The 25,936-nt window shown below is 39.4% G+C and overlaps 1 protein-coding gene across 1 annotated transcript in view; it reads left to right on the top strand.

Annotated features, from left to right (window-relative positions):
* The first annotated feature begins 18,908 nt into the window (after positions 1 to 18,908).
* Positions 18,909 to 25,936, top strand: part of Tespa1 (thymocyte expressed, positive selection associated 1) — a 32,352-nt gene continuing 25,324 nt past the window's right edge. Inside the window, exon 1 of the mRNA XM_021664369.2 lies at positions 18,909 to 18,994. The gene's annotated coding sequence lies outside the window, so the exon portion shown is untranslated. The remainder of the gene's footprint in view (positions 18,995 to 25,936) is intronic.

Below are 25,936 nucleotides of genomic sequence, written 5' to 3'. Positions count from 1 at the left end.
AAAATGCATTCAGGTTGTTTGAAGTGTTTATTTCCAGGGCTGGGGGCTGTAGCTCAGTGATAGAGTGCTTGCCTCTCATGCACTCATCCCCCCCAAAAAGGCAATAAACAAACAACAAAAAAACATTTCACTTATCTGTAGCCTTTTTATTTCTTGGAGTATACTGTGCTTTTGGTTATTTTAATTTGGGAGATAGTACAATTGTAGTTATATACCACATTTAAATGTCATGCTATATATGAAATGAGAAATCAACCCTGGACTATGATGGTAGACAAATTTGATACAATCCAAGTATTATATCTAAATGTTTTTTCAAATTATTTCTCTCTTCTGAGTACTGTTTTCCTGCCTATTCAGGCTCATCTTTATCAGACCCTAAGAATGAGCCTTGTTAATATCTGAGTACTCTGAGATAAAAATTAACCTAATGCCTAATACCCTGAAATAAAATAACACTTGACTTCCACAATGATAAAATATGATGGTTGGCCAACAGTGAGAACTATAAATTGAAAATTCTAGAAAATAAATCATACTGTGTGAAAGATTTTATTAGGTAAGCTGATTGACCAGAACTTTTATGTATGCAAGGAGTTGGTATGTTTTAGATGAGAGTCAAATTACCTTGAGCCATCACTAATACCTTTAAGAGCTACTCATTATCCACCTTTCCATTTGACACAATATCCTTGTCACTATTGTGTTAATCCATTTGTAATATTTTAGCAGACCATTAGCTTTCAGCAACACAAAAACTAAAGATGTCATCAGACAGCATCTGAAACCAGTAACAGGTTTGTTGTAACTGTTTAGTGCTTTGTTGTAACCTGCCTACTTGCTGCTTCCAACCATGTGTTTGAAAAGAGCCCTGCAATTTTTCTTTTATTTTTTTTTTCTGTAACTATAAATACTTCACAAGACTGTTACAATGTTGTAATGTGGTATTTGGGGTAACATGAATCATGTTCCTGGGAACTAATCATTCACATTTGCCCCCAGGGAAAACTTATCTCTTATTACCTTTGATGTGAAAGGACAGAGGGTTAGAGAGAAGCAACTGTCACCTAAGAAACAACAATGATTGTCATGAAACCACCATGATTTTACAGGATTTCACCCATGGGACACCTCTTCAATAATATCTGTTCTGATTCCTTCTCCAAGAGTGTGTGTGTGCATGTTGTGTGTTTTGCAGATATGTGTGAGTGCATGTGTGGGTGTGCCTACTTGTATATTAGTGGAGAAGTGGAGGATGATATCAGCTATCTTGCTCTATCACTTTTTTTTATCTTATTCTTCTGAGGCAAAGTCTCTCTCTGAAACTGAAGCTGGTCTTGACTAGAAAGCCCAGGAAGCCCTTTGTCTTTTCTGTACCCTTTCCCAAAAGCTGTGGTTACAGACTGCATGTATTACAGAAAACGGGAGGTGTCCCAGTATGATACTGAATAATTGGGGTCTCCTCTTTGAGTGCTTACTTTCATTAACAAAAGAACTTAAAAATAGACTGAAAGAGAAGCTCATAAACTTTTTTTTTTTAAGTTTAAAAGAAACAAAACAAAACAGGGCAAGCAAGCTGAGAATATCAGCAGCCACCAACAGGAAAGGAATGTAGAAGGGAAGTAAGGAAATCCATACTATTTGAGGCAAGCTGACTAGAGGTCAGCTACAAGTCCAGCAAGGAGCAGGGCTTCGGAGAAGGTGTTAGAAGGAAGCTTGATAGACAAACAAAAGTGAACTTAGATTCTTGCCAGCATCTAAAACAAAGATACAAAAAAAGAAAAGGAAAGATTATGTTTTTCTTAGTCAGGACCCTGAAATGTGAGCAGACACAGCAGAAGCCCATGGGATTGTACTAGCATGCAGGAATTTGGGGAGGGAAAAGACATTATCTTATTAAGGGAATAATTATTATTTCCATTTCTTTAGCTTAAGGTGAACCCACTGACCCAGTGGTAGTTCAACTTTCTTTGGTAATGGGTCATTGGCTTGCCCAACTGGAATATTGCATCTCTACCTAGGACAGGGAGTTCATTCTCTTGGCTAGAATGAAATAGTTTTCTCTTTGTGGGCCTTTAATGCATAACACAATCATGTGGCCACATTTAGTTTCATATGTTTTCTGGGATCCAAACTCATGGCCAAAACTTGCTGTATTCTGTCTGTATAGCAAGCAGCCTTACCCACTAAGCCATCTCTGTAGCCTCCCAATTCTCTTGTGTTTACTGAACAGGAGCAGGAAGAGGAAAAGACAGTAACATTTCTTTTTCATGTGAGACAGAAGTAAAAAGTATTTCCCAAGGTTTAGTGGCCTTGGTGGCAGGTATATACCTGTAATCCAAGTTACTGGAAACTGGGGGTGGATTATCAGAATTCAAGGCCTGTACACACTACAGAACGCATTCAAAGCTAGCCTGGCAACCTGCTAAGACTTTTAATAAAAAATAAAACAAGTGTGGATCATGTTCTAGCACTACTTAGTAGAAGAGTGCCTTCTGCATAAGTGCAAGACTCTAAACCCAGTCCCTGGTACTGAGGAAGACAGGGCAAGAATTCAGCAATAATTACAGCAGGAACAGGGGCATAGGCATGTGACAGAAAACCGCTTGACCAGAAAAGACAGACATATGGAGGTGGTGGTAGAGACTTATTTTTTAGGGAAAAGTCTCCTATCATACTCCCTTTGGTCCTACTGAGCTGACCACCAGCAGTAGTGTGGATGAGACTGTGGAGGTTTTTTGGAATAAAACTATATTCTCTCATCTTGTCCTAATCTAATCAAGGGGCCCAAATTGTCTGGGAAGACAAAACTGCCCAGGCAAATATCCTCAGCAAATATTGGCACTGCTCATTTACTCTTTATTGGACCAGTACCCTAAAGGTAGGATAAGACAATTCTAACCCAGAAAATATAATTAGTCAGCCTGCTGCTTTGCGTGGTCTAATTTAATCTGGGCAGCTGTGCCAGGAGCTTGTATTAGCATGACACTGGGAGGTGGAGAATACAATTACCAAGCAATAGAGCAAGGAAGTAGCAAAGGGATCCTGACCAGTGTGTGCCTGCAATGGGGGATGCAGTGGGGGCAGGGTGACATAGAGGATGAGGATTCCCTTGGGAGAAGGCAAAAAGAAAGCGGCTTCTGGCCAGGGATCAATAGAGACATTAGTTTGACTTTGGAGAAATTACACGTAAGTGTGATTTCATGGTTAGGTATGTGTGCATGCTTGATGTGTGTGTGTGTGTGTGTGTGTGTGTGTGTGTGTGTTATAGTGATACTGGAGTGTCTGGAGAGGAGGATTTGTTGCTGAGAACTGATCCATTCTGCATGATGAATCTGAGTCTGAGAGTATATGGAACCTTTCTGGGTCAACCTGGAACTAGATTAAGAGTTGGTGGAGCAAGTTATGGTTGAATTGGGGCAGAAGTCTCAGATACATTTCAGTGCATGAAACTCAATGTTGAAAGCAGAGTAAGATCTGAGAGTTGCACACCTGCTATTATTCCTTTCTGTTTAAGGCAAAATAATTGTGATTTAAAGAGTACTCCTATTAGTTCACTCATACAGAGAAGCCTCCAGCTACTAATTTGCTTCCAGGGTTTACATTGTGTTGCACTCTGGCTAAGAAGCTTATGCTTATTATCATACAGAGTTTGTATAAAGCCAAACAAGGTATTAAATATTATAATCCACCCATTCAACAACTGAGAAAACTGAGGTTCAGGAAAATACAACAAAATTCTCAGTCATATAGTTAGTAAATGTTAAAGGCAGGGATTTAATCTAGGCCAGACTGATTCTAAATATGCTTACAATTACTTCTCCATTTATACATGAGGAACTGGGCCTCATAGCAAAAGAGCCATTTGCATTAGCTGTAAATTTGACTTAGTGTCAGAACTGAAAATAGACTTTCATCTCATGAGTTTGCTCTTTTGTGGGGTACCTTTTGGAAAAGAGGGAGAGTATTGCTTGCCAGAGGTAGAGCTGGATATTCAAGAAGAAACAAATGGAAATAAGGTTTCCTTACCTTTGATCTAATGCTTTCCAGAATGTAAGTGACAAGGCTATAATAGCTGTGCTATTAACTTATTTACTAGAGCAGATTTACATAGCCCCTATTTCACTCATACATTCCTTTGAGATGAATACTATTTCTGTTCCTTGTTATATGAGAAGACAAAAACTTCAAGATTCTGGAGTTTGCCCAAATTCAAATACCTGGTAAATGAAAGAAATTGTAGTACATTTACACAATGGAATACTACTCAGCAATTAAAAACAAGGAAATCATGAAATTTTCAGGCAAATGGTGGGATCTAGAAAACACCATCCTGAGTGAGGTATCCCAGGAGCAGAAAGACACACATGGTATATACTCACTTATAAGTGGATATTGGATATATAATATAGGATAATCATACTAAAATCTGTACACCTAAAGAAGTTAAGCAAGAAAGAAGACCCTGGGTAAGATGCTCAATCCTCATTCAGAAAGGCAAATGGTAGAGACATCGGAAAAGGAAAAAAAAAAAAAACAGGGAACAGGACAGGAGCCTATGACAGAGGGCTTCTGAAGGACTCTACCCAGCAAGGTATCAAAACAGATGCTGAGACTCATAACCAAACTTTGGGCAGAGTGCAGGGAATCTTAAGGGGGAGATAGAAAGACCTGAAGGGGACAGGAGCTCCACAAACAGAGCAACAGAACCAAAAAATCTGAGCACAAGGGTGTTTTCTGGGACTGATACTCCAACCAAGGACCATTCATGGAGATAACCTAGAACCCCTGCACAGATGTAGCACACAGCAGTTCAGTGTCCAAGAGGGTTCCCTAGTAATGGGAACAGGGACTGTCTTGGACATGAACTCAGTGGCTGGCTCTTTGATCACCTCCCCCTAACGGAGGAGCAGGCTTACCAAGCCACAGAGGAAGACAATGCAGCCAGTCCTGATGAGACCTGATAGACTAGGGTCAGATGGAAGGGGAGGAGGACTTCCCCTATCAGAATACTGTGGGAGGGGCATAGGAGAAGAATAGGGAGGGAGGGATTGGGAGGGGATGAGGGAGACAGCTACAGCTAGGATACAAAGTGAATAAACTGTAATTAGTAAAAAAGTAAATAAATAAATTTTTCAAAATGCAAAAAGAGGAAAAAAAGAATCAAGACTTAAATTCAAGACTCTGAGAAGCATACTGCCTCTTCCTGCATGGTGTCAACCCCACCTCTATATCCCAACAGACCTGCAAGGTTCAACTATCCTTTGAAAAGGAAAAATATACTATACTTCTAAGGTCAAAAAAAACTTTAGGTCAGGCCTATTGACCTATGATACTTGAAAAGCGGGGAGGGACCAGGCATAGTAGCACAAACATTTAATCTCAGTACTCTGGAGGTAGAGGCAGGTGGATCTTTGTAAGTTAGAGGCCAGCTATCCTGGCCAACATAGTGAGTTCCAGAGCAGCTAGGACCTATGAGGACCTAGAACCTTGCCTCAAAAAAAAAAAAGTGATATGGCTCTTAGGTACTGATTGAGAATCACATATTTTTATCCTGAGAATTAACATTTCTCATGGCTCTCAACCTGTCCCCTGTTATGTATAAACATTTATAGTAATTCTCTCTCTTTCCCTACCTGCCTCATGGATTATAAGAAAGGGCAGAGGAAGTGCCCAGTTTTTCCTTCTGCCTCATTCAATGAGATTATGCTACTCTTTTAGCTTTTTGCCAGTAGCAATTTCTCTATTGTCCTTGGGAACCACTGGGAATGAGAGGAAAACTTGGCAGCTTCCTCTACTAGAAGAAGGGGGATGCTCTCTTGGGCTTCTAAAAACAAGGCCAGCCTTAGTCCTGATAGCTCAGCTGCATAGCATCTGCCCTACACCTCTTCTCTAGGGTCTCTGCCAATCTCCAGGGCTCTGGCAAGAGAACCCAAACAGGGCACAGATGAGTCCTTTCTCCTGGAGCCTGTGGACATCACTGAACCACTGCACATAGCCTATTAGCGGGAATCCAGAACTGGCGTGAGTGTAGAGACATCTACAGAGCATGGGCAGCCTCTTAAGGGCCACATCCCTGAAGAAAATGGACAGTCCTCCTTCCAGAAGATGTTTTTCTTTTTTTTTATTCATCAATATATTTTATTTTTTATTATTATTTTAATTTTATATTAGTTTATTTACTTTACATCCCAAGAGTGCCCCTTCCTCCCCTCCTCCCAGTCTTCCCACTTCCTCTCCTACCCCCTTCACCTCTCCCTTTCCCCCCAGAAAAGGGGAGCCTCTCACCCCATATTAACCTTCCCAGAACATCAAGTTATATCAGGACTGAGCAGATCTTCCTCCCCTGAGGCCAGGCAAGGCAACCCTGCCAAGGGGAAGTGCTCCAAAAGCAGCCAATAGAGTCCATGTTAGAAACAGGCCCCACCCTCCACTCTGCCTTCTGTGGGGGTTTGTAGTCATGCTTTCTCTCTCTCCTATAAACTACATATTTTTCTTTTAAAATTGTTAAGCTTTTTTAAGTATTTTAAAGCTATATAAACACTTCATTCTTTATCAAACTTTCAACTTACAACTACTAGTTTTGGATATTTTTTATGCTCAATGAGAAATCATTAAAAATTGAGCTTATTGGGATAAAGCTAGAGCTGTTTGGAAATAGCGCTGTGAAAGGAGAGGGGAAGGAGGCAAGGAGAAAGGGAGAGAGGGAGAAAGGAAGGGAGAAAGGGAGGGAGGGAAGAAGTTTTTTATACCTCTAGCTCCTACACACCATCAGCTTTTCTTCTGCCTGAAACCCTGATACTGGGTTCAGAAAATCTTTAAACCTTGAGTCTAAGACATAAAATCTCAGTAGATTAGGTGAAAATGGGCCTATGCTTCCAAGATGAGACAACCCAATCCCTGATTAGAGATTTTGATGTTTTTCTTGTGCAAAGCACAAACTGTGCAATCCCATGCACTGAGAACTGTAGAGCTTGCTTGGTACGATGTCACATCACATTCTTCAAAACTGTCAATGTTATGAAGAATGAAGAAAGATGAAAGAATAATTCTGGACTTTAAAAGACAAGAGAAACCATGCATGGAGAGGATCTAGACCCTCTGTTCAAAGGAAGCACATAGACTGCTCAGTTTCCAAGCAGGTTCCCTAATAAGGGCTGCAGGAGCTGTCTCTAATATGAACTCAGTGGCCAGCTCTTTGATCACCTCCCCTTGTACGGGGCATGCAGCCTTGCCAGGCCACAGAGGAAGATGGTGCAGCCAGCCTTGATGAGACCTGATAAACTAGGGTCAGAAAGAAGGGGAAGAGGTCCTCCTATCAGGGGACTAGGGAAAGAGCATAGGGAGAGAAGAGGTAGGGTGGGTGGGACTGGGAGGAGACAAGGGAGGGTGCTGCAGTGGGGATACAAAGTGAATAAATTGTAACAAATAAATATTTTTTTAAAGACAAGAGAAATGAAAATTGCATGTAATACATGATCCTGACATAATTAGGGAAGTTTTGTCATGCGTGTGTAGTGTATGCATGTGTACAATATTGGCAGGGTTGTGCTCCACAGTGAGTGAATGTATGAACAAGGCTTGATATTGAGATCTTCCTCAATTGTTTCTCCGACTCATTTTTGTCTCTTGACATGCTCTTATTGAACCAGGAGCTTACTGTCTGGATTAAAATGGCTATCCTGCCTTAACAGGCCACAGAGGAAGACAATCAGGTCCTGATGAGACCTGATAGGCTAGGGTCAGATGGAAGGGGAAGAGGACCTCCCCTATCAGTGAACTTGGAGAGGGGCATGGGAAGAAATGAGAGAGGGTGAGATTGTGAGGGAATGAGGGAGGGAGCCACAGCTGGGATACAAAGTGAATAAACTGTAATTAATATAAAAAATGAAAAAAATAAATAATAAATAAAATGTCTATCCCGTTAGGTCCAAGGATCTGCCTGTCTCCACCCACAATCAGTAAGAGTGCAGGCATGAAGTGTCACGTGCAGTTTTACTAGGGTGCTGAGGATCCAAACTCCCGTCCTCATGTTTTCTCAGGAAATACTTAACCCATTGAACCATCTCTCCAGCCCAGAAAGAAAAATTTATTTAAGTCTGTAAATTAAAGTTAGATAGCGGTATTGCATCATAGTGAAATTTCCTGATTTTCATAATTATAGTTTAGATATGGAAATCACTACCTTTGTTCTAGGCTGGATGGTAAAGGGCTATAATGTCTATAGTACATTCTCAGAATGTTCAGGAAAAAGATATTAGAAAGCAAGGTATTAATATTCATAAATTATGACAGACATAGATTACAACCTCTGTAAGTTTGAAATACTTTGAAAACAACTAGATACTTCTTCCAAGTTCAGATCCTGAGACAAGGCACTGAGTTCCCTATATTTGGCCTCACATCATGTCATCTTAGAATTCACTCATTTCCCACTGACAGTGTAGCCATTTGATTTTCTCTAAATGTATCCAGCCCTTTCCATCTTAGAATGTGCTCTCACTTAGCATTCCTTTATCTAGTCAGTCTTTTTTGTGCTTCCTTACTTTAGAAATTCCGTTCATCCTTGGACATCATTAATTAAATATAAGCAATCTAAGAAAAAAAATTCCTTTAGTTGTCTATTTAGCTGCAAATATGTCCCCTCCAGTTACTCGAACTCGCTGTCCACATGCTGCCAGAAAGTTTGAGGTCAACCTAGGAAGTAGATGTCTGCTGCTACCTGGTGGTTATCAACAGTACATCAGCTCAAACTTTTTTTTTTCCTGGACTCAAATTTGTAGGAGGCAAAAATCTGATTAAATTTTTTTCATTTAAATTCATTTGTTGAACCCTATAGCCATTTAAAAGACTGTTTTAATAAGAGTTAATGGAGGTCAGTTATTATCAAGTAGTAGTCACTAATAAAATTATTATTATAAGCAAACAAACTGCAAAGAATCTCTTATTTCATTTTATCATTTTACAACTAAGAAACATAAAATCTGAATGGGAAGCAGAGCAAGGCCTGAAGAGCTGGCTCTTGTTCTTCACCCCTTCTCTGATTGCACATCAGAACTGAATGTGAGCTACAGCAAATTAGAGCACGTATGTGTAAATGGCTTTAAGGTATATAGATCACACCCATACCCATCCTTTCATGACTCTGGTCTTCAAAGACCCACAGGACAAGACACAGGGGGTGGAGGCTGGGAGTGTGCTTGGGCAGAACAATTGCCTAATCCTTACACTCAGTCTCACTTTCTCCAGCTGGAGATTCACTTCCTTCCAGGTTCTGTCCTTGCCTTTGAGGCCATCTCTCTTCTTTCCTCCTGTCTTCTGTGTCCTCTGTGCCCTCTTTCTCAAAGCTTGACAAAAAGAACTCTGAAACAAGTCTCCTCCACTGACCCCTCTCAGCAGCTCCTGCAGACATCTTCTGAGCAAAAATCAGCTGTCGTCTCATTTCCTCGAAGGAACTGATCCAAGACTGCATTCCACAACACTCCTCCCCTTCCTCCAGCTCTCCCCACCCCCAACCCCCTGCATCCATAGTGCTCTGCTAGCCTTAGAGAAGGTGATGCAGATGCCTGTTTCTGGCTGAGCATTCAACAGTCACTTATTCTTGGCACACTGACAGTTCTGAGTCTGCATTAGCTGCTTCTTCCCATTTCAGAAAGAAGCTTCTCTGATCAGCATATTTTGAAATCTTAATCTCCAAGGTGATGACATTAAAAGACAAGACATTTAGGAAATGATTAGCTTATGAGGACAGAGCCTTTGTGAATTAAATTAATACCCTTATAAAAAACAAACTCTAGAGAGTTAGCTCTCTTTTGTTATCATGTGAAGACAATAGATAGCTACACATGAACAAGGAGGCAGCAGCCCCTCACCAAACACAGAATGTACCCTGAATTTGAGCATGTGTTTTCAGCCTTCAGAAATGATGAGAAATAGATTTCTTTTGCTAATAAACCACCTAGCCTGCTGTATGACACTATTTCTAAGTCGCCCTGAACAAACATCTACTGACCCCAGATAGAGAACTGAGAACAGACCAAAGTAAGGATGCCATCAAAGTCCAACACTGTGAACCAGTGAGTTTTATTGGGTTACTTACAGGAATATTAGTGAAGAATTATTTACAGGAACAAAAATGACTCAAAGTTGGCCACATCACCAAAACCCCACCCCAGTGTGTGTGAAGCTTATGAAAGTTGAAAACCTGAAGCACACTGCACAGCCTGCAGGCAGCTGGTCAGGTCTGAAAATTTTTTTCCAAGTGGTTTCCCTGATCTCTGCCTCTTCCAGGCAACTCGGATAGTGTCAGGGTATCTCTCAACAGTTCTTAGTGCTTAGTAAGTTTGAGGCAAGAGGAAACTAGAGGGTCAGTGTCAATTTCTTGATACCTTTGAGTTGTTTGCTTCATGAGCTTTAATAAGCTTCCTTGCAGGAAGGAATGTTTCAGTGGGCTTTAGAACATTCCAGTCTTTAGAAACTTCTCTTTATGAGAAAATGTTTTATATTTTATCTCAGAGTAAATTGCCATACAACATAGCCCAAATGGACTAGGAAAGTGTCAACTCTAAATTGCCTGTTTTTCTTTCTCTCTCACCTCCTATGAGTAGTTACTTTAAGCCTTTTTTTTTCTTCTAGGTAAAGAGATCAGATTTGAAACTATTCAAGTCCATGATTTCTCCAAATAGAAGGTTGTTTGTTTTGTTGTTGTTGTTTTAGTTGGTTGAGATTTGGGGTGAGGGGTGTTTTGTTTGTTTGTTTTTGTAAACTCTCAGGGTAACTGGCTCCCATACGATTCAATCCCCAAATGGTCCTCCTCCACTGCACTACCATCTCATCCTAGGGTTGGTATAAAACACAACTTAGGATTTCAATAAGCTCGAATACTTCTGAGCTGAAGAGAGGCTGTTCATGGACCATCAGCCAATCAAACAGTGCAACTGAATACAGCCAAAGACATAAGTAGCAGTATATTGTCCAGAAAAGGCAAAGCAGGGGACAACTTTCCAAAACCCTCAGTCATACCTCAAACAAAGACAAAGCAGGGCTGGTGAGGTGACTGGGTGAGTATACCACTTATGCACAAGGTCCCATAAGGTGGCACGAGAGAACCTAAAAGTTGTAATCTAAAGGCCACATACACCTTCGGGCACACATGCCTGTACACATGGGGGGGGTGGAGGGAGGGAGAGAGAAAGAAAGAGAACAAGAAACAGAAACAAACACAAACACACCCAGTCATTCAAAAAAATTTAAGTGCTTCATTTTCCTTGAAGATGCACATTTCAAATTTGTTTATGAAAATATGCAAGAAATTAAGTTTTAAATAAACAATCTTGACCTTTAAAATTTTTGCATTTCTCCAATTTACCTGATCACAGAACAGTAAAATAAATAATAAAGAATGCTTCTCTCTTAGATACTTGTGCCCATGGAAGTGTGCATGTGTATATACTTACAGGCACTTGGAAGGTAGCCGGTATCACAGCTTTAGTGGACTTATCCTGATTTCTGAAAGAATATCTTGTGACTGACTGCTCTTCAGTTCGGCCAGACTTTGATTCATCTAGACATAGGGAAGTGCTTCCCTGTACTGAGAGGGGGGAATTCAAGAGAAGGGATAGGCTAGAAGTGTGAGAGAGTCCCACTTCTCAAGATCTTTCACTCCCAGAATAGAGAGGTAAAGACATCGGTACCTAGACAGACATATATCTCCTTGAAAGAAACTCCTGATGAGCTGCCGCTCTTTCCTTCTCCCTGTTCACAGTGTTTTCCATTGCAGCCCAATCTGGCCTAGGAGTCACTATATAGTGCTTGGCAATCTTTTTGCTTTTGCCTCCCAAGTTCTAAGATTGTAGTCAGGAGACCCCATCTGGACTGCCTCCTACTCTGGTCCTTTGGTACATATAAGAAACGAATCACTAAACATCTCGCATGAGCAGTTAAAAGAAACAGATTTCTACACAAAGTATCTTTTTTTTTTTTTTCTTTCACAGGAGCTCAGCTCTGAATGGAGCAGATGTCATGCATCTGGGCCTAGGCAGGGGGGCCCAGCTGCTAAACAGAGCAGAGTTCTAAGCATCAGCTTCCTTATCCTGAAGCAGCCTCTCTGGGCACCTGTCCTGGCTGTGCCCCAGGCCTGACCCTAACCCAACCTTCCAGATGAGCCTTAGCTCCTCAGTTTCAGACTTGTGCCTGGTCCCTTCATCTATCTTATGGGCACATCCGAGCTCAGAAATGGTTCAAACATTGCAAGTCTACAAATACTATTCAAAGGTAATGTATATTTAACTTGAAGTGAACAAGAATCTTTAATACATTTTCTGTTACCTTAATAATTTTTTGCCACATATCTTTTTAATATCTTCATTCTCCATAATCACATAATAGGTGTCAAACAATGAAGAAAAAGTATAGATGCTATAGTTTTTTTTTACTGAATAATCACTTTAATTCAATAAATTGTATAAATCTTTAATTTTAGCAGCATTCACTTATTTCATAAATATATTGAATTATTTATTAATATGATAGAAAGCTTCCACCTATTGGCTCTCTTTTGTTAGCTCACAAAACTGGAAAAAATGCCTTATTTATTTACGCAAGCAAAACATAATATTGACATACTGGATATGCTTTCAAAATTTACAAAAATAGTGTAATTACATCAGGCTTTAACTGCAGTGTTACTCTCTTAAAATACATTTTTGGTAGTAATGTAGCTACCAGAAGAATATATTTTTTTAAAAGGTTCTCTTTTGCAGACTAAAAACACTTAAAGCATATTTTGCAGTGTCTTTATTACAGTGATGTCTCAGTAGATGAAAAAAATTTGTAATGTGGCTGAGCTCATATATTTCCTGGTACTTTGATGTCATTTATTATTTTCCTCTTCTCCATCATGCAAAAACATGTGTAAAAGTCATTGCGCTAAACCCAAATGACTCAGTCTGGACTACAGTCCTTTTAGTTCCAGAGACACCAAAATATAAAAATACTAGTAAGTTGTTGTTCACATGTGTATTCTAAGGGGGCTAGAGTTATACTGAATGGAGTTAAATTTCAAAAAAAAGGTAAAAAAATTTAATAGAAACAGCAAAATTGAATTTAATAGAAACAGCAAAACTTTTTAATAGGAACAGCAAAACTGAATGACCACAGCACTTGCTAACTTGCATTTTACATTTCAAAATGTCTACCAATTACATTTTTATTTATTCAGTGAAATTCACCATGGCATTTGATGTATAAAAAGAATATTTTTCCTTTATTCATACATTTTAAATCTACATTCCATCACTTTTTATTGTAAATGAGATTTATTTTTATTAAAGTTAATTAAAAGGTAAATCAGGCTTATATGTAAGGTGTTTTTCTTCTTTCATTTTTAAGAGAAACTCTCTCTGTATTGCTAACTTTAAGTTCACAATGCTTTGGCCTCAGTCTCCTATTGTTGTATTACAGGAGAGTCACATCATCCCCAGCCAGTTTTCATCACTGTTAAAAAGAGGAAAAAGTCATGACTTTACTGCCGGTTTGACATTGTGCTCCTTCAACTCCCTGTTGAAACAATTCTTTTATAGCTCCATCCCTTCAAATATAGACACACTAACAAAGTAGTGTTTCTAAAATTCATCTTCAATAAAATAAACAGCAAAATAAAAGACAAAATACACATGTATTTGGCATTTACATATTGCACAATTGTATATGCATTCACGTCTATTTTAATATTCATATTAGGATGCATTCTAAAGTACTTATATTTTGCAAGTCATATATATGTGTATGTAAGTGTAAGCCAGGTCTGGTGACTCATGTTTTTAATTCTACCACTTGGGAAGCTTCAGCCAAGAATTGCCAAGAGTTTGAGGTCATTCTGACAGTGAGTTTCAGACAAGTTTGGATTGTAGTGTAAGATCTTGTCTTTAAAACAATGTACATATTTGTTCACATATTTTATATCAAAAGAATGTCAGGTATTTACTTACATGTTGTATATGCTATATGAAGATTTTGTGTATTGTGGCATAAAGTGTGAAGCCACTGGCACACACATACAAAAAAGATGCTATAGATTTTAAAGCCAAGAATATCTTAGTGTATTATTTCTCTTTGTTAGACAAGGACATTGACATTCAATAAAATAAATCAATTGGCATATACTTATATTTAAATCAGTCAGAGGATGGAGGCTGCCGATGGAAGATGGAGACTAGTTGTGAGAGACAGTGAGACCTGACTGAGCCAGAAGATAAGCACAGAGAAACACTCTAGAAAGCACAGTCTTGAGCTTCATGTTTCAGCAATTGATTGTAGAAGGAGAAAACATTTTTTTTCTTAAAAAAAAAATCAAGTAGTAATTTTCTTTTTTATTAAACAAGAGCTCTAAAAATTATTTGTGAAAAGGCTTGTTTAAATGGGACATAGCTGAACAAATTAAAACATTTCATTTTAGAAATATTAAGACTAGCTATGATCACTGAGCACTTTCTTTGGGATGTGCATAATGAACATTATAGATGGCTTTCTCCCTCTATCTTTGAAACCACTCCTTCAGGAAAACCATCCCCATTTTGTAGCCAGGAATACCAAGGCCTGTAGCTGTTAACATGTCTATAACTATAGAGTCACTAAGAGCTGGACTGTCACTCCAAAGCCTGACCTTCTAGTAATGAAACTGTATATCAGTGTTAACAAAATGTTAACATTTTGGCCAGAACTATTATTATTATTATTATTATTATTATTATTATTATTATTTAACAACTACATGCTTTCAAAGCCATCCAGTATCTTTGTCTTTGAGAAACTAAACACCAATATCAGTATCCTAGCTCTGTGAAAGCTAAAATTTCTTCATATGTTTTCATATGATATTAGATATGGCTAAGCTCCATGTCCAAAACGTATAAAAACTTAGTTAAAGAAAATAATGAATTCTATCAACTTACAAGTTTTTTTCTCACAAGCATGAATTTTATTTATTTATTTATCTATTTACTTATTCACTTTTTTGTTTATCTATTATTTGTTCATTTTATTTATCTATTTATTTATTTATTCACTTTACGTCCTGCTCATAGTCTCCTCCCTTCTCACCTCTCAGTCCCACCCTCCCTTCCTTCCTCTCCCCCATCCCCCTCTCTATTCCTCAGAAAAGGGGAGTCCCCCTTCCCATCCACCCAGCTCATCAAGTCATATCACGGCTGAGCATGTCCTCTTCCCCTATGGCCTGGCAAGGCAGTCCCTTCAGGGGGGAGTAATTGAGAAGCTGGCAAGAGAGTCCATGTCAGAGAGAACCTCCACTCTCCTTACTAGGGAATGCATATGTGGCCTGAGCTACTCAGTTACATCTTTGTAGGGACCTTAGGTCCTGTCTATGCAAGGTCTTTGGTTGGTGCTTCAGTCTCAGTAGGCCCTCTTGGCCCTGGTCAGTTGTCTCTGTTGGTCTTCTTGTGAAGATCCTGTCACCTTCAGGTCTTTTTCTCCTGCCCCCTCCCCCATTTTTCCACAAAGTTTCCTATGCCTTGCCCAATTTTTGGTTGTGACTCTCAGCATCTGTTTCAAGGAGCTACTGGATGGAGCCTCTCACAGGACAACTCTGCTTGACTTCTGTCTGCAAGCATAGCAGAATATCATTAATACTGTTAGGGGTTGGTTCTCTCCCATAGGGTGGGTCTTGGGTTGGGCCAAATAGAGGAATTATAGCAGAGACTGAGGAAAGGTCCAACCCAAGAAACTTAGAGTTTATATAAAATTTAAGAATGTCTAAAATTTTACAGATAATTTGTAGATGAAAAAAAGACTATTAATGAAGAAAAGGGAATGCCAGGTTTATATTTTTACATCCATATGAGTTATTGATCAGTAGGGCCCAGAGGTACCTATACAGGCTATTGCATTACTTTTATTTACCCACTATAACTATATGGTAATATCCTATTGCAGAAGACACCACATACGTTAGTTGCAAGATACAGAAAACTCAATCAATGGACCCAGAATCTCCCTGATGGCAGGCATTCAAAATTCTGGAAGGTTCTGTGAAAGTTAATAGGAATTAAAAGGCATCAGTGATCTTATTCAGCATAGACCCTGCATGATATAATATTAACCTTCCAGGCAGATGTGTCCATTTGGTACAATAATAACAAAACTACTTATGGGATTAATTAACTGTTCTCTTGATTGGATCTGATGTCTTCTCCAAAACTCATGGCCTAGGTAAATCATAATCTTCATGGGAGAAGTATTGATGACGTTGTTTGTCTAAATGACTAAGTTATCAAATGCCTTCTAAATATTTATAGACTAGTGCTGCTCCCAACCTTAGTCAGAGAAGCTTCTTAATTGTTCAGTTAGTAGTTGTTAATGCAGAGGTACATCACTGTTCAAAATGCCGAGATAATGAACTGTGAGTGTTCAGCTATAAAGGAACATCTGTATCAGTCTCCATCCCAAAGCTCAGGGAACTTCATTGAAGAGGGAAAGAATGTAGAACCAGAGGATGTGGGTGGGGCTGGAGAGATGGCTCAGTGGTTAAGAGCACTAGCTGCTTCTCCAAAGGACCTGGGTTCAATCCCCAGTAACCACACAGCAGCTCACAACTGTCTATAATACCAGTTCCATGGGTTCTGACACCTTCATACCAATGTACCAAGGATGTAGAGGAATGGTATGAAATACTGTCTTATGGACTGTTACACACATGAACCTAATACAGCAGTCATTACCAATGCAAGATTTATAGACAAAACCAAAACAGCTAAAAATTCCAGCATAGACTGGGGCCAGGATTCCCAGGGCCCCACCCCTAGCTGAAGAGCTGTTTAGCAATTGATGGCTGCTGAAGGGGGAGAGTCACTTTTCTTTAGGAGTGTGACACTACTTGGACTACTTAGTGGTCTAAAAATAAATGATAAAAGGAAAATATGAAGTTGAAAGTTCTATGTTGTAGGGTGGTCTTGTGAGGAGCTGGAGGGTGGGAAATGAAGGGTGGATATGATTCATATAGAATGAGTAAATGCATGACATTTTCAAGAATAAACTGAAGGAAAAAAGATGAAAAGAATAAACTAAAGAAAAAAGATAAAAATAAAATCCCACAGTGTTACAGCTGTACTTAAATTGTATATGGCTGTTTAAGGAGGTTGCCCTATTGGAATTTGAAATAAAACTTAAGGCCATATTAAAAAAGAAACTGTCTTTTCTTTTTTAAATCTACAATCTTAAAATTAAAAGAGAATGTACAAGTGGAACATGTACATGCAGTTACATTTAGCATATGAGAGGAGTACTTTGTACAATTCTTATTCTGGTAAGTGCTTATAAGTGTGCAGGGAATCACGGAGCTGTCTTGGCCTAGCTGCCTTGAGAGGCGTGCATCATAGGTTTTTCAGGTAAGAGTCTATAGCTCCTGGGACATAATGTGCCTTCCAGTTCCTGAAAGACTAATGTACTCCCTCAGAAAGTGAAGCATTCAGGTCTCTTTCTACACCCCCTCCCGCTTGGAAGTCTAATTGACAGGACAATTAGTCTTAGACATTAATCTTTTGTACCCTGTTATAGCTTGCAAACATCATTGTATCCTGATAACTACAATTGTATTGATCATGGCAACTTCCATCATATTCTGTTTCTGATAAAGGTATAAAAAATCAGATTGCTCTTAATAAAATTGCCACCACCTCAGTTGTGCTGTGGCTCCTCCATCCTGGCCTGATATATCTCATTGAGGCATGCCTAGTAAGTAAGCACAGGTGTTTACATAAGTGTAATGCTTCATTTCAATTGTCAGTTTGATGAGACTTGGAGTCATGTAGGAAACAAGCCTCTGGGCATGCCTGCAGATGGTTATCTTGATAGATTATTGAGGTTGGAAGACCCACCCACTGTGTGCAGTACCTTTACCTGGATTGAGATTCTGGACTATCAAAGACACAAAGAAGAAAGCCCAACAGGAGATGCTAAAACTGTGATGGAGGATGGTTAGTGCTAAATGATACTCAGGATGAAAGTAAAAGAGGGAAACTCTTCTAGAGTTCAATAAGGACCCGTGAAACTGAAAAACAGCAAACTAAAGACAGATTCAGGGTACAACAGACTTTAAAAGATACAACTCTTCAAAATGTATTGGAAAAGTAGTTATTTCCTAGAATAAAGAAACCTGAAGTAGGTTTAAGCATAATAAGCAAAGTATTAAGAAATGAACAGGACCAGTATGATGGCTCAGTGAGTAAAGGTGCCTTCTAATAAGCCTGATGACCTGAGTTCAAACTCCAGAATCTATATAGAAGAAGGAGAAGATGATTCCTTAAAACTGTCCTTTAAACTTCACATGCAGGCTTGTGACATGAGCATGCACAAGCATGAGCACACACACAGGGGTGGGAGAGAATGCATGCACACACACACAAATAAATTTAGTTAAAAATTTAAAAGAAATTAATGCATAAAGATTGATTTCTCTAATAGTATATAAGAAGCTCCTGAGGAATTTACCTGAATGTGAAAGAGTTATGAAAAGCCCGAGTAGGGAGAAGTCCTCTTCTTTGGGATGATTGTGAGTAGATTTTTATGGAGAGATAAGTCTCATTTTTAAATCCTTTTCCATTTGGCTACAGGAGTAGATTCTAACTACTTCTAACTATACTGGAGGAAGACTTCTCCAGATTTCCATCATCCAATGGACGATACCCCTCCCTAAGTGGTAAATGGAACAGCACGGCAGGCAGCCCTCTCAGAAGATAGCTTCCCCGCCTATAGGGCAATAAATGCTTTGTTCTTCAGTCTCCTAGGCTAGAGCAGAGGATGTGGCTGGCTAGGAGGCGGGGACAGTTCAGATGCATGTGTAGATGTGTGTGTGTGGTCTCACATCCGCTTCCTCTTTTGAGCTGACAGTCACAGTCTGTGATATGAACTATCTCACTGTCCTTGCCTCTGGCACCACTCTTGAGAGGGGCTCAGCCCTATTTTGAGAACTTTCTTACCTCTGGTAAGTGTAGCTTTTATTTCGGTTTTAGGGTGGGGCTGATATAGAACTATAGATAGTAATAGAGAGAAGGATATGGGTCTGGGGAAAAAAATCTAGCTTCCAAGGAAAGAAATGTGTCAGGAAACAAACTCCCATTCCAGTCCCCAATTCTACAGCCTCATCATGGGACCGATTGAACAAAACTGTCTCTTTCCTGGCTACCTCCTGGCCAACAGATATGATTGTTCTAGAGTTGTGAATCATGGCCTCATTTGATGAACTGAATTACTATTCACAAAATTTCATCTTCTCATGAGAGTCCTTCTTGGCATCTTGCTGAACTCACATGTGTGGTCATTTCATTCTATTTCCAACTACAAAAAGTTCTGAAGGAGAAAAGCTTTCTGGTTTGATGACAAGTCCTGTTCTAGTGTCCATATCTCTGAATTTGGGAATAACTGAATCTGGCCTGACCTTGCTCTCTTTATATTTTAATTTTTAATTTTTTTAATTATTACAATTTATTCACTTTGTATCCCAGCTGTAGCCACCTCCCTTGTCACCTCACAGCCCCACCCTACCTCTTCTCTCATGCCCCTCCCCAGTCCACTGATTGGGAAGGTCCTCCTCCCCTTCCATCTGACCCAGCCTATCAGGACTGGCTGCATCATCTTCCTCTGTGGCCTGGTACAGCTGTACTCCCCCAGGGGGAGGTGATCAAAGAGGCAGCCACTGAGATCATGTCAGAGACAGCCCCTGCTCCCCTTACTAGGGAACCCACTTGGAGGCTGAGCTGCCACGGCTATAGCTGAGCAAGGGGTCTAGGTTATCTCCCTGCATGGTCCTTGGTTGGAGTATCAGTCTTTGCAAAGACCCCTGGGCCCAGATTTTTTGGTTCTTGTTGTTCTCCTTGTAGAACTCCTGTCCCCTCCAGGTCATTCTGTCTCCCCCTTTCCTTCATAAGATTCCCTGCACTCTGCCCAGAGTTTGGCTATGAGTCTCAGTATCTGCTTTGATACCCTGCTGGGTAAGCCTTTCAGAGGTCCTCTGTGGAAGGCTCCTGTCCTGTTCCCTGTAGTCTACTTCCAATGTTTATCCTGTTTGCCCTTCTGAATGAGGATTAAGCATCTTCCCTAGGGTCCTCCTTGTTGTTTAGCTTCTTTAGGACTATAGCTTTTAGTATGTTTATCCTATATTGTATGGCTAATATCCACTTAAAACTGAGTATATACCATGTGTGTGTTTCTGCTTCTGGGATACCTCACTGAGGATGATCTTTTCTAGATCCCACCATTTGCCTGATTTCCTTGTTTTTAATTGCTGAGTAGTATTCCATTGTGTAAATGTACCACAATTTCTGTATCCATTCCTCTGTTGAGGGTCATTTCCAGATTCTGGCTATTACAAATAAAGCTGCCACAAACATGGTTGAGCAAATGTCCTTGTAGTATACTTGAGCCTCTTTTGGACATATGCCTAGGAGTGGTATAGCTGGATCATGAGGTAGCGCTATTCCTAATTGTCTGAGAAAACACCAGATTAATTTCCAAAGTGGTTGTACAAGTTTACATTCCCACCAGCAATGGAGGAGAGTTCCCCTTTCTCCACAACCTCTCCAGCATGTGTTGTCACTTGAGTTTTTGATCTTAGCCATTCTGATGGTTGTAAGGTGAAATCTCAGGGTCGTTTTGATTTGCATCTCCCTGATGGCTAAGGATGTTGAGCATTTCATTAAGTGTTTCTCTGCCATTCGGTATTCCTCTATTGAGGATTCTGTTTAGCTCCATACCCCATTTTTTAATTGGATTACTTGATTTGTTGGTGTTTAACTTCTTGAGTTCTTTATATATTCTGGATATTAGCCCTCTGTCAGATATAGGGTTAGTGAAGATCCTTTCCCAGTCTGTAGGCTGTCATTTTGTTCTGATGACAGGACCTTGTTCTTTTTAAACAAGATCTTTTTCTTTAGAATCTCCAGGGAAAGATGTGGAGATAAAGTATAGTGAGGTATGTGAAAGTTATTATGTAGGAGAATTTACAGAGTTGAAAACAACAGACCAGATTACTAAAGATCCATGGTTTACATTTTGTGAAGACTAGATATTTTGTTCCATCTCTCAGCTAGATATGTTGACTTCTCAGTGGCCTATGTAATACTGAGGCTGGAGTCTCCAACACCCTTTGTTTCAGAGTAACCACCCATCTGTATTGCTTGGGAGGCATGGAAATAACATTCACACTGGGGTTTTCCCACAACCTTGTGCATTTCAAAGTTCATCCGTGGGTGGAAGAGGCAAGGTAGATTTAGGGCAGAGGCCAACCAAGATAAAAGTGTACTGTAAACGTTTACCAATATAATAAGTACCTAGAAACAATACCCAAGGAAATACTTGTGAATTTGTATATTAAAAAAAACATCCTTAATGAGAGGTTTTGTACAATTCAGAGGGATTAGTGGTTGGAGCCTTTCAAATTGTGTGCCCAGTCTTCTGATTCAGCAGATGTTCAGCTTGAGTGGTAAGAGACATGGATATGTATTCTCCTGTAACATGAACCACTGGTGAAAAGAGGAGAGGCCAGGTTTATTGGCTGTCTGCTACTGAGAATGTTATTATAAATAGCCAGATTAAGCTATAGTAAGAGGGACAGTAACAGAGCCAACAAGTGATTTCTTCTTCGCAGGCACTCATACCATTTAGAGGCTGTTTATAACTATACTAATAATGTTCTCTTAGCTCCTTTGACCCTCTGAAAGTTAAGATATTTTCCTACGATGAAGTATTATATAGTTGTGGAGAGACAACACAGTCCTTTTAGGTTCAAGGTCTGAGATTCAGATTCTAATAGACAATGAAGAGAAAGTTTGGTCTTGGTCCATGTCATGACTCAAGCTTCACTCTGAGCCACAGTAGGGGAAAAGATGCAAGCATTTATATCTACTTGCAGAATAACAGCTGTTTTTATTTCAACCTAGGAATCAGGGAAAGTGACTAATCCAAAACACACAGTACTGTACCCAGCCCATACCCAGGCCCAGTGAGAATGGCCAAAACACAGATATGGGCTGAGAAAAGAATTCTGTCAAATAAGCTGAGAGATGAGAACAGTATGTATGTATAATGTGTAATAAAAAGTGGGAAAATGAGAGCTGGAATGAAATAACTTTATGATCTTAAAAATAAGACATTGAATTAATGATATCAATATACAGGAATCTCTCAGTAGTCAAGAAATCTCTTTATTCATCCTAAAGAAGTCTGAATAAAGCCATGTGTAATTAGCCAGGATGAGCTCTTTTCTTATCTTGGTAGCCTACCCAGATTTCTTTAAAATGGCATCTCTCACACACCAACAGCACAGAATGACTTCTTCCAAATATATGACTTTAATATCCCTCAGAGTCATTTATAAACCTTCCATAAAATTCACTCACATCTGAATGTTGAAAGGAATGACAAGAAAAGAATGTAGATGGTTTACTTTTGGTATTCAGCTAAACTTGTTTGTTGGGGAAAAAGCATAAAAAGAGAAAGACAAAGAAATTGTAACTTCTTTAGTAAATATACTTTATTAAAGTCATATTTACTAAATAACACCCTATTTTTCCGCACTCTAAATAAAGACTGAAGTGCTGAAAGGCATGAAAAAGGAAAGACAAAGAAGTTACATTGTGTAGTTTCTACTCTTTATCTATTTTCCAGCCCCTGAAACAGGCCATAGATATCTCAGAATGCTCCAACATCATAGGGACAAGTTTTTTGTTTTTGTTTTTGTTTGTTTTTTGCTTTTTGTTGTTGTTGTTGTAGATTTTGTAGGGGGTTTGGGGTTTTTGTTGATTTTTTATTTTGTTTTGTTTTTGTTTATTTTTTGTTTTTGTTTTTCAAGGCAGGGTTTCTCTGTGTAGCTTTGGATGTCTTGGACTCAATTTGTAGACCAGGCTGGCCTTGAACTCACATCAATATGCCTGCCTCTGCCTTCCTGAGTGCTAGGAATAAAGGTATGCATCACCATGCCTGGCCATATGGATAAGTTTTGCTCTGGTGGTCTTCTTAGTGCCACACTGGGGATTAGAAACCATGAAGAAAATTACCATTGATCTAGAAGGAATGTGGTAGCCTATTGTAGGTTTTGGACACATAGTACTGAAGAAAGTCAAGTTGGCTTGAAGTTCAGTTTGTCATATCTGCAGAGAAATGTTATATGCTCTGGGTTTTCCCCAGCCTTGTATAAGGCAATGCCTGGGCTGTAGATGCAGAAATTCTGTTGGGCCACATCATGGAAACTCTGTTTCCTTTTTCTCTTTTCTAATGCTTAATATCACTCTTAGTCCCAATTCACAAGTATTGCTTGGGACATAAGTAACATACAAACAGAAGAATATAAACAACATACAAACATACAGAGTCCTGTCTGGCCTGTCTGTGGAAGGAGGTCCAGAGCACTGAAGACTCATCTAGAATCCAAGAGTGGTAGGAAGAAGGCTGTGATAGAGGGAAGAAAGAACACATTTGGGATGCAAACTTGTGAGTCTTATTTTCCATCCTTCTTTCTTTCCCTCCCTCTCTTCCTCCTTCCATCGCTCATCTCTCCTTACCCCTTCTTATCTCTGTCTAGTTTTCTCTACTCTAAAATGAGTGGCCAGGATTAGATTTCTCTCTGATCTCCCTGGACATTATATAAGGATAGGTATTATTGAGCTAAAGAGATGGTTTAATGGGTAAAAACAAATGAGGATCTGAATTCAGATCTCATGTAAAAGCAAGAGATGGTGGTGGTGCAATCTGTTATTAATGCTGAAGTAATAGTGATAAAAGAATTCCAAGGGCTCACTGTCCAGCTAGCCTAGCAAATCAGTGTATCCCAAATTTAGTGAGAAACTATTTCAGAGACTGATAGAAGAAAATACCAAATATGAACCTCGGGCCTCTACAGGTGCACATATGGGTCAATGTACATGTAAATATATAACACACACTCCCATGCACATGTGCATGCTTACAAACATGGGTGCACACACATACACATAAATAAATAAATAAATAAATAAATAAATAAATAAATAAATAAATAATGAGCATTTTTTTTCTCATGATTCATCTCTGCCTAATGTGAACACCCCTTTCTAACATCCTGATATGGCACACTCTAGTGTACTCTGGTGATCACTCTCTTTCTCCCTTCTTATTCTTAAAACTATCTTACTTTTAGAGACTAGCTTATATTGAGAGAAATTAATAACAAGCTTGCATATTATTTATTTTATAATACCCAATTTTAATCTTCAACAACCCAACATGTGTGGCAATTATCTGTTTGCACACTGAAAACACTTAGATACAGAAAGGTTGAGTAGTTTTGCCAAGGACTCACATGAGTAAGTGGACAGACTATGACTTTAAATAGGTATACTCTGAGTCCAAGGCCCAAGTTCTGTCAACATTTTTTCTTTCCCTGAGTTTCCAAATAAAACTCTGAAGAAAAAAAAAAAAACCATTGCCTGTGTTACTAGGAGTTTAGAAACATCCCTGTGTTGAGCCTCATAATAAACATAACTGATATTTGTCAGCTTCACTGTGATAAACCCATTTGTTATATTTTAATTGTATTATTATTATTAACTAACATTTATTTGCTTGTGCCCTGGCTGTAACCCCCTCCCTCATCTCCACCCAGTTCCACCCTCCTTCCCTCTTCCCCTTTCCCTCCCCTCATTCACTGATAGGGGAGCTCCTCCTCCCCTTCCATCTGACCCTAGACTAACAAGCCTCATCAGGACTGTCTGGATTCTCTTTCTCTGTGACCTTATAAGGCCACCCCACCAGTGGGAGGTGATCAAAAAGCAGGCAACTGAGTTCATTCCAGAGACTGCTCCTGCTCTCTTTACTAGGAGACCCTCATCTGTTATATTTAAATATTGAGATAGGTGAGGAGAAACTGGGATGAGTAGAGTGAGGAGAAACTGTAACCAGGATACATTATATGAAAAGGGTCTATTTTATCAACACATGAAAAGAAGGAGGAGGTAGCAGCCCCTTGGCACATCGTTAATATATATCCCATCACAGAGAAATGCATCGACCACAATTTTCAATTTCAAATAAAAATTAAAACTCTCGCTTTGGAAAATAGATATATTCACAGCAAATTTGTGATAGGTACTCATTGATCCAGGCCCTCTGCGGGCAACACAACTTACCCCAGATGCTCATGCTCTTCCCACAAGGTTTTCCAGACTGTTCCAGAAAGCAGTAATTCAGGAACTAGACCTGTGCCAAGCCTGGCCTTACACCATGCCATGTCATGGGGCTCAAGGGAGATCTTTCAAAGGGTAGTCCAACTAACACAGACATGCTACACACTTCTTGACTATGATGAGAGCACACATAGTAGTTGATCAGAGAAATGACATGAATGTGAATAGTAATTTATATTTTTAAGCTTTTAGTTAGTATTATTATCATTATTGTTGTGTGTATGTATATGGTTGTGTGTGTTGGGGGTAAATCAGAGGGAAACTTGTAAGAGTCAGTTTTCTCCTTTCAGCTTGGTTTCAGTGATTGATTAAACTCAGGTTGTCAAGCTAGTGTAGCAGGCATTCTGATCTTACCCTGGTCAGTCAGTGTTCTTTGCACTATACCGTGTTCCAATATATTGTGAGAATACATTTCTGTCTGATACTCTTGTTGGTACTAGAGCATTTGAAGAAAACACTTCCATCTCCCTATTAGACAGTCTCCCTCCAAAAACCTCCAAAGCAGCATCTTGCCATCTCTGTACCCATCTGTCGTTTTTCTATAACACACTCACTGCTGGTGTGTTTATCTGATATCATTTTCCACTTCCTCCAGACTTCCAGAAACAATACTTAGTTTCTTATCTCCCAGTAGTATATTTTCATCCTGTTACCATAAACCAGAACCTTTATTTACATCTGTTCTCCAATATTGCTACCCATTCTTACAA

The sequence above is a fragment of the Meriones unguiculatus genome, chromosome 7, assembly GCF_030254825.1.
Source record: "Meriones unguiculatus strain TT.TT164.6M chromosome 7, Bangor_MerUng_6.1, whole genome shotgun sequence".
Taxonomy (NCBI): domain Eukaryota; kingdom Metazoa; phylum Chordata; class Mammalia; order Rodentia; family Muridae; genus Meriones; species Meriones unguiculatus.
This window is presented reverse-complemented; position numbering and strand designations above follow the sequence as displayed.